Source organism: Limanda limanda, chromosome 14, assembly GCF_963576545.1.
Source record: "Limanda limanda chromosome 14, fLimLim1.1, whole genome shotgun sequence".
In the NCBI taxonomy this organism is placed as follows: Eukaryota; Metazoa; Chordata; class Actinopteri; order Pleuronectiformes; family Pleuronectidae; genus Limanda; species Limanda limanda.
Window position 1 is genome coordinate 1,513,516 of NC_083649.1, and position 12,081 is coordinate 1,525,596.

At 41.8% G+C, this 12,081-nt stretch overlaps 1 pseudogene; it reads right to left on the reverse strand.

The window, feature by feature from the left end:
* Window positions 1–4,807: 4,807 nt before the first annotated feature.
* Window positions 4,808–12,081, reverse strand: part of LOC133019726 (glutamate receptor 1-like) — a 37,463-nt pseudogene continuing 30,189 nt past the window's right edge.

Consider the following 12,081-nt stretch of genomic DNA (forward strand, 5'->3'; position numbering starts at 1 on the left):
TATAAAGCAAACCTCTGTTTCTTTTTATATTGAACTCGAATTAAGAAAATAACGACATCTACATGAATATTTTGTTCATTATTTGATCTGTAAATAACGAATCAGTAAACAAACACAGATTCTCACATTTGTAAAAGACTTGGTGTTAAACACTGATTATTACAGTGATTTCCCCAAAGTGCTGCATCACATGTAACACGACTGATGATGTGCACGTAGATAAGAATCCTGTAAATAATACAAATCATAAATGTGGTTCCAGACACACACAAATAAACCTCGGCTTTTATACTTGTGTGTTAAACTGAGTCTGTTCAACACACTTAACGTCCTCAAAGCTTAACAAGCACATTTGTACTTTTTAGAACTTCTCTAAATCTCTTTGGTCTGGTGTTTTGCCGGAAGCCCCCAGGGATCTAATCTTCCTCCTCCTCTTCCTCCTCCTCCTCCTCCTCCTCTCTGCTCTGGAGGTTTCCTGGAGGACGAGCAGGGGAAGGTAATGGGCCACAAACTCCTAATCAGGACCTTTCTGGGGCTAATTGTTGGCTTTGTTTTGTCCCCGTCTGTCTCCGTCCTCCCTCACAGCTCACAGAGTAATGAGGTGTTACGTTATATGATGCCCCCTCAGGACACCGAACCATTCGATGAAAGGTCCCTGGAGCTCGAGAAGAGCCGCAGCTAATGGACAGAAGACGAAACAATAAGAGAAATAATGGTGTAGAAAGATAAAGGTTTAAGACTGGAGAGAGAGAAGTGGAAAGGAAGACACTGAACCAAGAGGAGGATCGATAAAGATGCAGAGAAAGAAAAGGTGACGTTTGTTTTATTGAACGTTTCTGTAAGAACCAGATCATTAAAAAGCAAAGCTTGAGTTTGTCTGCAGCTTCAAAACTTTACACAAAATCAATATCGTCTCAAGCTGAAGAAAGTTTCAACATTAAAGTTGAAATCAGCTTCTTCTGCTTCTCTCTCAGTTCAATGTTTAAAACACATGAGTTTGTTCTGCAAAACATTTTCTCAAATCGTGACTGCAAGATAAAAAGCGTCAAATTATATTAAGTAAAAATCTCGATTCTAATTTGTCGACTTTACGAAAGAAGAATTCTGAGCCCAGAGTCATCGAGTGTTTTCATTTCTGTTCTGGATAATTATGCAAATGTGTGAATATCTAATTAGACATTTTATTGTTTGAATATTCAAACTTGTAATTCAAAAAATTAATCGTCTTTATCTAAGTAATGAATATTGGAAGTTTCCATTTAACTTTCCCTGATTAGAGAAAATGTTCAACCTTTCTTTATGAATCAGTGTCAAAGTGTTTTTGATTAAATGTGTCAAACAACCTTCTGCAGAATAAAACAATAAAAACTTCTGTCATGTGATTTCAGAAATCAGTTTCCAGACGTCTCTTCCTCAGATGAAGTGACCGAGTGGTTTTCTTCTTCTTCAGTTTTCTGGAAACCGGCAGCAGATCGAGACGTCTCTCCTCGTTTCTCAGATCATCTTTATTTCATCAGATCTTTGCGACGCTGCTCATCAGATTCAGGTTTATCTTATTTTCATTTCTGCAGCGTTCATAACTTTTAAAGCTTGACGAACATTTAGACTCTGAATCGTCAAGTGTCTGCAGAAGTTTCTGTTCTCAAACGTATCTTTGGTCTGAGTGCGCTTCGATAGCCGAGTCCTTCACCATTAATACTATATCTACATATTTATACAGTATGTATAGTTTTAAAAAGCTTTAAACTCTATATATCCAGTGCTTGTCCTCACGTTGGTCTCAGCGACGTGGACGTGGACCTGGACCTGGACCTGGACCTGGACCTGGACCTGGACCTGGACCTGGACCTGGACCTGGACCTGGACCTGGACCTGGACCTGGACCTGGACCTGGACCTGGACACCGAGTGTTTGTTTCATCCGTCTCACGTTGGCTCACTTTCACCACATGTGATACAGAAATATAATTGAAACCTTCACCGGTTGTTTCGTCAACTTGATTCTCTACGAAGCAGAAAAACTACAAAAGTCCAGAGAGTGTCAGAGTTTTTATTAAACAGAGTAACTGAACGTAATCAACAAACTCAAAAGGTTATTAACTCATGACTCAATTTAAAAGAACATTATTTACAGGTGTAGCTCGGCTCATGTTTACTTCTTATCATACGAATGCGAACATTTTATAATCCTGGAATCTGTATAAAAAGCTCCGGTGCTGCGTCTTGGTGGAGGACGATGTGGAGTCATGTGACCTCAGCCGCTGGTCGATGCTCGCTGGTGTTTGAACGAGGACCCAACGAGTTGAGTTCCCTCAGGTGAGTAAAGGATCCCAACCTCCTGTTTAATGGAACCTTCCCCTGATGGTGGTTCTGTTCCTGTGAATCAACAGATCCTCATCGCGTCCTGACATTTTCAGAAGCCGCAGTAAAATCGCTCTGAAATATAAAACGGCAGAAGGCGATTTTATTTTGTAACACGTGTGACTTCATCGTGTGGACGTCAGTGTGAGAGGTCACCGACCTTTAGTGTTTTTATTTCAGATGAAGCTCGATACGGAACAAACTGCAACTGATGGAAACACATGAACAGAAACAAAGTAGAATTGTGTGAATTTATCAATAACCTGTGTTTGTGTCTTTTTGCTGGATGTGTGTTGTTGTGTGTTTTCTTTAATTAGTTGTAGAATTTATTTCCTGGAAATGTGACATAAACATGCAACACAGCAAAAGAATGTTAATAACTGATTTACTGATGTTTCATGGACGTGTCGAGAGAGAAATCTAAAGGAGTGAGATAGATTAGCGTGTTAGCATGTTAGCGTGTTAGCATACCTGCAGAAGAAGTGGACGATAAAAAATCAGGTGAGACGTCAACATCTTCATCTTCATCATCTTCAGGTGATTAATGAGCTTGTTTTCACTGTTTTGGTTGATGTTAGCTTAGCATTTTCACCAGCATTAGCCAACACTGTGTGTAGAATCCCTCACAAGTTACCTTAGCTAATGCTAACATCTGAGATTTATGAGCTTCCTGTTTCCATCGTCTTAGCATCATAACTGAAATCCATGAAACTCTAGAAAAACTCTACAAATTGATAACAATAACATTTATTCCATCTTTAAAATGCTGAGTTTCTGAGTTTCTCACTCGTTCCACATCTTGTTTTCTTCAATTGTTTTCATTTCAATACCAGAAGGAACCAGTGAGTATTTTATCAGGATCTGATTCAAACGAGTTATTTTCACCATCAATCACCGGCTGTATTTAAGCTTTCATTCATTTAATAATCAGATCAGTTGATTGTCAATTCATTTGATGAGTGAATAATCATTTAAAACCAAACTGACAGAAATGTGCACGTTCATCTAATGTGAAGGATTTGATTTTATCGTTTTAAATCAACAAAATGTAACTTTTATTACTTTGAATTAGCGGAAGCTGAACTGAGATTAGTGAAAAACACTCTGAAGTTATTAAAAACCAGAGTTTATCTCCAAGATTCAGCAGGAAACTGTGAAATATGAAGAATTCTGAACAGTTTGGTGGATTTGTTACAGCTGCAGCTCTTCAGGGTCAGGAAGCAGAGGATCATGGGTAATATCTCAGTTCAGTGAAACCATTTCATCGCTGGGACACAGAGACCAGCAGAGTTCATGGTGTGAGGCTGCAGGGGGCGCTGTTCATCAGTAGCTGTTACATAATGTTGCTTTAAAGGTTTTTTGAAGTGTTGATCGAAACAAAACATTTGGACTTCGGACTCCGACCGTTAACGTCAACATCACATCAGTGTTTATTCGCCACAAAATAAAGTTTTAGAAGAATTTTCAGGACAAAATAAAACATGTGACAAATACACGTTTCCTCATGTTCATCAGCACACGCGTGTTCGTCTGTGTTTCAAAGTCTAAAGGATGAAAACATGCTCAAATCTCTTTTGTGTGAACGTGACGGAATGAGGAGGAAGAGGAGGAGTGACGGGTAGAATAAGAAAAGGAGGAAGAGGAAGTCGGTCAGTTGAGTCTTTAAGAAGTTTCCCTCCTCAGTTTCTCTTATTGCAGAAGAGGCGGAGCTTATAGAAAAGTGGAGCCTCTGGTTGTGAAGCCCAGTCGCTCGTCTTGCAGGAGCTGAGTCCGTCTCCTCCTCCTGTCGGTCCGTCACATGTCTTCTTCTCCTTCTTCTTCTTCTTCTTCTCCTTCTCCTTCTTCTTCTTTCCCCACAATTTTTTTCTCTTCCTCTCCTTCTGCTCTTTTCTTTTCTCCTCCGGTCTTTTCCCTTTCTTATTCTCTCTTTCCTCAAATCTCATCACTGTTCCTCTCGTCTTCCTCCCTCCATCCTCTCCCTTCTTTAACTTCTGCTGCCTCATCATCCCTTCTTCATACTCCCTCCACCTTTTCCCTCATCCTTTCTTTGTTCATCTGTCCATCTTCTCATTTCTTTCCTTCCTTCACCATTTTTATTTTCCTGCATCTTCTTCTTTCATTTCTGTTCCTCTCCTCCTCCCCTTATCCTGCATGTAAATTTCCCTGTCTCTGTTTTATTCTTTCTCTTCTTCCCTCATCTTTCCGTCTCTTTCTTCTCCTCATGTTTGTTCTTTACCTCCCTACAACCTCCATCTTTTTCCTTTTCTCCCTCACTCTCCACTCTCATCCTTTCTTCTTCTCCCACGTTCTCATTCCTTCTCCTCTTCTTATTTTCACCTCCAACTCTCATCTGTTCTTCTCTTCTTTCCTTCCCCTCGTCTCCTTCCCTCTCTCGTCACCGACAGACAGACAGGAGCATTCCGTCCAATCAGGAGTCAGGGTTTTGGTCACATGCCGGTGGACAGTCCCATGCCGGCAGCTTTGCTCATGCAGGGTAAACCTTGAGCTCCAGCTTTTGGGAAATCGTGCGCCATCACGCGGCCGTTCTCGCCTCCGAGTCCTGAAGCTCCTCCTCCATAACCGCCCCCAGCCGCCACGCCTCCTCCTCCTCCTCCTCCCGCCATCCCACCGAGTCTGGTGCTCATCATGGCGGCGTCGATGAGCTCCTGTGAGACAGAGAGAAAAATCTGAATAATGCTCAGTGAAATTTACAGAGATAAGTTTAGAAAAATCAGATTTTATTTGATTCAAATAAGAAACTTGTTGTAAACTGAGTGAAACAGAATCCAGATGTTAGAAGCTTGAATGCTAACACTAGCGTGCTAACACTGTTTATCATGTTTAGGCATAGCACGTTAGCATGCTAACATTTGCTTATTTGCACTAAAGAGGTTGTTCACAATAAACTCATTAAAGTTATAAAATCATTGTTAATATTGATTATATGACAGTGAGACTGTGACTCATCTACCAAGATTAAAAACATCTAAAATTAATTAAAAAATATAAAGAATTTTATTAATTAATTTAACTTCAGCCAGCAGCTTGGTTATTCATGCTTTGGGGACGTAAACAAGAAGAATTATGTTTCTCATGATTCAGAAACTTGAGCCTCATTCGAGTTCACGAGTTTCAGGTTCTTCATTTCTTTCTAATTTCAAAGTGGATTTTAAGATATTTATTATGACTCAAAACAAAAGTGTGTGTTCAGAGTTATGATCTTAAAAACCTTCATTAACGACAAAACTATCAACCATCAGGAGAAACCAGAATAGAACCTGAGGTAGGAACTCTCTGTCCCTCAGCTCCACATGAACCTGCAGCGTGTCGTCTCTGACAGTAATAACAGTAAAAGTTGTTTCCATCCCTCCTCAGAGGAACTAATGATGTGGATCCAGAGTTAATATCCTGTCTCGGGCCTCGGAGGCGCTCGTGCTCCCTCGCTGTTCGCCGCCTGGCAGCAGCGGTCGTCAGGCAGATTGGTACAAATAGATCTCGGGTTTATTCATTTACAGGAGCAGCTCTGAGCGAGCGTTCCCACAACTGAGCATCAGAGTCGATCACTTCCTGCCTCCACCTCGACGCAGGAAGTCTCCAGCTCACGATCCGTCTGCGTCGACTTCCCTGTCAGCAGCAGGGGCTCTCTCTCTCTTTCCCTCAGCGTCTGCTCTCTCGCCCTCATCACTGACAGACACTGAGCGTTTTATTCTCCGAGCGACAGCAGCATCTGTCTCAGTGCTGCCACCTGCAGGCCACTACACACACCTGCGATAACACTGCAGATCTTGGTTCAGAATTAAAAATCATTTATATTCTTTCGCTAAATCGCAGGGGGAAAAAAAATCTGCTTATTAACTTTTTTAATGAAAATCACTTTGACAAACTGTCACGTCTTTTAATGCTTTTTCCTGGAACTTAAATTTGAAATCATCACAATTTATCGTCTGGACCAAAGCGGAGAAATCATCACAAGCACGAATAAAAACGAGTTGACGGCAGAACGACCGTTCTCCCTCGAGACAGAACGTGAGCAGCTCGATTTCTACAAACTTTTCTTTGTTCTGGACTCAGATATGAAACAGACGCTCATGATTCCCAGAGGATGAACCCTTCAGATTCGTTTCCCTGAGCTCGGTCATCACAGTTTGTGTTCTGATGTTGGTGTTGGCCTCAGGATGAACTGTGATACCTGCTTTCAGGATTCATTTTAAAAACCTGTGGAAGCAGCTGCAGAGGGAAGACGATCCTGCTGAAACAAATCAACATGCGTGAATACTCAGTGTACTTCCTGTACTACATGTACTTCCTGTACTACATGTACTTTGTGTACTACAGTGACTGCTGAAGTATCTGGTTTGCTCCACCCTGCATCACCACTGAGACATCACCTCTACATCAGAGTCACACACAGACGTCATGTATCTGAGAGGACGTGTGGTGCTTTGTATGGATTCTTCCTCCTGTTTGCTGCAGTGACCACCTCCACCTCTGCAGCAGGTTGAACCCGGCGCCATCTGCTCCGACTGATGAAACCCGCCACACGTGACGTGTCACTGCGGGCGGTGGCGAGGGTTTGTGTGAGTCCTCCCTGTGTGTGAAGAGAATAACAACAGTCCAACAGACGGGTGCAGCTGCTGTGCAGACGACGCCTCTAATGACTTGTTTGTTCCTTCTGAACATTCCATCAAAGTCTCAGCATAAACCAGCGCGGCCTGTAATGAGGCGGCCGCGGTTTCATCACACGCCGACGCCGGCGAGGAAGAGGAGCTCCAGATCCGAGTCAGATAAACAGAGTTCAGCTGATGCTCTTTCAAATGGCAGCGAGGAGGAGAGACACTCCATGAAGAGTTTCAATCCAGAGACAAAGCTCCTGATGATCCATGAATCCCAGCGTCTGGTCTCCACTGAACAGACGGATCCATCCTGGCGTCCCGGCTGAGACACAAACTCAGATCGTCTCCATCGAGGACGTCTCGCTTCCGTCTCTGAAGTCAATCGTCTGCTCGTCGTGTTGATGAAGAGACGATGAACATCTTCGCTTTGTGTTAAATAATCAGTTCACAGTCAGCACTGGAGTCCAGACTGAAACCAGACGTTCATGTTCTCCAGAGGATGAATCTGCATGACTTTCACGATCCTTTGAATCATATTGTGGTTTTGACTGAATCACTCAAATAGCTGTTTTCTAATGTGGTTCAGAGATTCATGATGAACTGAAAGAACTTCTGTGATTCGGACTTTTCATCATCGCCTCTGTAAAGTGACGTCTTTCCCAAGAGCCTCAGCTGCAGCTTTGTGTTGAGAGCTGTACATGTTAGCATGCTAAGCTAAACCAAACTAAGACTCTCACAGAGCTGCTAGCGTGACTGTAGACGTCCCGAAGCCGATTCTCACGACTCCATCAGACTCACCTTCATCCTCCTGGACTCGATCCGGGACTTGTAGCAGAACTCGACCAGGGCCACGAGCATGGCGAGCCCCAAGCCGCCAATCAGAATATAAAACACTCCGGCCACGTTGCTCAGACTGAGCGCGCTCGTCTTGTCCTATCAGCACAGAGGGGAGGGGTCAGGGACAACCAATCAGGGCGCAGACAGTCGTCACATCACCGGAGTTTTGTCACTGACAAAAGCCCCAAAGCTAAAATAACATATCTGTCTAACTTAGACACTTTGTCAGATTTCAAAGGCTGTGACGCGGAGCAACGAGTTTTCTTTGTTCAGGAGCATTGAGGATAAGGAAGTAAATACAAGAGTGTTTTCCAACTTTCTAAACTCAGAATATCTTTATCACAAAACCCAAATTTAATGGAAGTAAAGAACCAAATTTGAATAGAAACCTTCTTCTTCTCTGTTGCCTCGGATCAAAGCCTTTGACTGAACATATTTATCTGTCTCATGCAAATTCATGCAACTCAAACAAAATCAGGGAAAATAAAATAATCTCTCAACAGAAAGCGTAATTTATTAACAAACTGTCACTACACTGGAGTTTAATGGTGTCTCAGTCTCTACAGAACTAGTTTATACTGGAATGAAGATGTGATATTTTACTGTTCTTCACAGTAAAATATCACTTCTGTCGTCTCAACTTTCAATCCTTTAAAAGAACATTATTCTAGAGACAATGAGGATTTATTGAGCTCTGGTTTCGTTCGTCTGACACATGCAGCACTTGGTGTCGGTGGGCGTGTCCTGCAGCACAGCAGGAAGAGGGAGGAGCCTATCAGAAGGCTTTCCTCTCCAAACTGTCACTTCAACCTCAGCCAATCAGCTTCAGAGAAATGTGAGAAAAAGACGATTCAAAGTCAGACTGAAACAGGTCAATTCATATTTATTTCACTGTGACACTTTTTCAACTTTAATGGTTTAACTTTATCAGATTAAGTAATAAATATTAGTTGATTGACGATACAAATCGTTTTATTTTACAGGGAAATTTCACAAAATGTTTGTGCTCATTCTCACGTATTCATTTCTAAATATTTGCTAAAACTATTGTTGTATTATTATCAGACACGGACATTCTCTGCTAATCTGCTTCTCCTTAACTTAAGTTCATAAGAGGGATAAATAAATATATTCTATTCATTTTGCATTATGTAATATTATATACGATCTCAAATGTTGTGTTTGTATATTAGTTGTTGTCCTGTTAAATTGTAAGACAATAAATAATGGAACATTTTATTAATATATTTGCATCCCGATGTTTTCACTTCACCAGAGTTTCAGTCTGAAATTTAAATCGTCTTTTTCTCTTTGTTTCTGTTAGTTATGGTTTGTTACACAGAGCGAACAGGAGGCACATGACAGATTGGAGACAAAAACATCATCATTGTGTGAGTGTGGAGGGAAGGGGGGGGGGGGGGCTGTGGTCAGTGGCTTGGATTTCATTTGGTCAGCAGCCAAAGACAGAGAGAGAGAGAGAGAGAGAGAGAGAGAGAGAGAGAGAGAGAGAGAGAAAGAGAGAGAGAGAGAGAAAGAGAGGGGAGAGGGAAAGAGAGAGAGAGAGAGAGAGAGAGAGAGAGAGAGAGGGAAAATCTGACTTTTTACATGTGACGTGTTTGATTCAAATTGAAAATGATAATCTGACTTTTTGCTCTCGAGTTTCTTTTTCACGACAGATTTGATCACATTGACGCAGAATAGAAAACTTCTCTTCTAAAAGTTTTTAAAACTTGAGGACAAACTCAAATTAAAATTTAAATGGCGGTCGTGGATTTCAGATTTTGAAAGTAAAGGACGTAAGAAGTCAGAGTTTCCGTCTGTCTGCGGCTGCTTCGGGCTCGGAGCCGACCGGAGGATTTTCTGGAGAACAGAAGGAAAGCTGAGCAGAGAAAAGCCTCCGAATCAATCTGCTGGATTTCTACTGATCTGGAGATGTGAAAAACCTCTTGTCTCCGAAACGTCTGCTTGGTCAGAGTCGGCTGAAGTGCAGCTCGTTCTCTCACGTTTATGGAAACTAAGTTCATAAAATAAAGTCTGAATGTAAAACGCTGAGTCACAGGACTATTATTCCCGTCAGAATATTACGATCATATTTCCCTTCGTTCGTCCTTCAGCTCTTCAGAAAGATCAGCTGAGCAGCAGCGTTTCATTCTAAAAACAAAAAGGTTTTTCCAAATAACTCAAATAGAAATTCTCTGTAATAATAAAACTCGATTTTTTTAAGCTCCTAATCTGAATTTCAAAGTTGGACATTGTTCATTTTGTTTTTAAAGCAATAGAAATAGAGGATGATTTCTAGGACCAGTTGCTGGATAGCTTAGCTTAGCTTAGCACAAGCAGTTCTACGTTATACAGTTAACATAAAACCTCACTGATGAACTCTTCATGTTTTATCTACAAACAAATATATAACATGCCCTTTACTGGCTATACTAGCCCCATGCACGGACTTTACCACTAAATATTCTTATATAGTTATATATTTATATATGTATATATTTTTGTTTATTTTGATCTAAATTTCCCTCGGGATTAATAAAGTATCCATCTATCTATCTATCTATCTATCTATCTATCTATCTATCTATCTATCTATCTATCTATCTATCTATCTATCTATCTATCTATCTATCTATCTATCTATCTATCTATCTATCTATCTATCTATCTATCTATCTATCTATCTATCTATCTATCTAATCAATAAGCTTTTAGATTATATTGACTTATCAAAGTTATATGATAGGACTAACGTTGTGTTGATTATAGGTTCTGATTACGTGTGAGGCCTACACTCATAGACACAGAGGTACATCCAGATAACTACTTTGTTATTCAATGTGAAAGATTAGAGATTAAATAAATATAAAGAAAATATCAAAAGAACTCGACTTTTAAAAAATTCCCAAATGGATTCTTTGGCAAAAACAAATACTGCTACGAAAAAATGAAACGTGAAAAAACCTTTTTCTTTTCCGAGTGAAGCCGCTGAGTTCTGGGGCTTTGGGTTTGTGTGTCTGTCGGGGGAGCAGGGGGTGGGTGGGGGGGTTGGGGGGGGGGGGTTAACCATCACATGTGGGACCAGGCCAGAGCGACCTCAACAACTGACCTTTCTGCCGGAGTCCTTGTGTCCACACTCCCCCTTGTCATACCACCACTTGTTTTTCAACTTGTCTAAGATGGCTTGTTCATTGAGCTTCAGTACTGCTAGGTTTACTGGGATTCTTCAAAGAACCATGGGAGGCAGGGAGGGGGTGGTGGGGGGGGGGGAATAACATAAATAACATTATGCACCTCCATGTTATCTTATGTTATTGTTCAGCTGCGCGGCCACAGCGCGGCCGCGGCAGCAGCAACCGTGTTAGCGACAGTAGCATTAGCTGTACAGAAGCTGTGATTGGCTACAGAGAACATCTCAATAACATCGACAGAAAAGAAAAGAAACAGAAACAACAGACACAGTCTCACAGATAAAACTGTTTTAGAAAAGGTCAGCATCAAAGTGATATGCGTTAATACTCCATCTAGCTCGTTTAGCCTGACTCCCTGTGTGCGAGATGTGTATTACTATATCACTTTGGGTAACCGGCAAGAGCTGAACACATCCGGCGTCTTCAGGAGGATTCATGCAGAAGAAAGAAGGGGAGTTGACCTCAGAGGTCACGTGACCCGGGGAAGGATCATCTGCAGTTTCTACGTCCGCCACGGAGGTTATGTTTTCACCCCCGTTTGTTTAACATTTCTTTGACCCTTGTGAGATAGAAGATCTTTTTGTGAACTCCCTCTGATACAAACACTTGATGGATCGATCACCTTCTACTACAGAGGTAGAAGTAGTGTGACTGTAGCTGTGAAGGACACCGGGGATCTAGCTCCCTCTGGTGGTGTCGCCCGGAGTCGCTAGTGAGAGCTGCTGCCGGTTACCCTGGTGTGCCATTGCCTGTCGTTACCCGTTGGGGTTACGGTGATCTGACCTTGGAGTCCCCTCCCCCGGTGCCGCACTCGCCCTTGTCATACCACCATCTGTTTTTCAATTTGTCCAACAGGCCCTGCTCGTTCAGTTTTAACACTGCCAAGTTAACAGGGTTTCTACGAGGATGATAGTCACAATAAGGGATAAAAGGGAACTGAGTGTTAATGAGCAGAGGACTCGTCATGGAAGAGAGCAACATCATCACATGTGTTATGACAGGCAGGTTATTATTGGTGAAACACTGAAGGAAAGATTCACTGCTCCTCAACACAGGCCTTTTTAAAATGTTGTTTTCCGT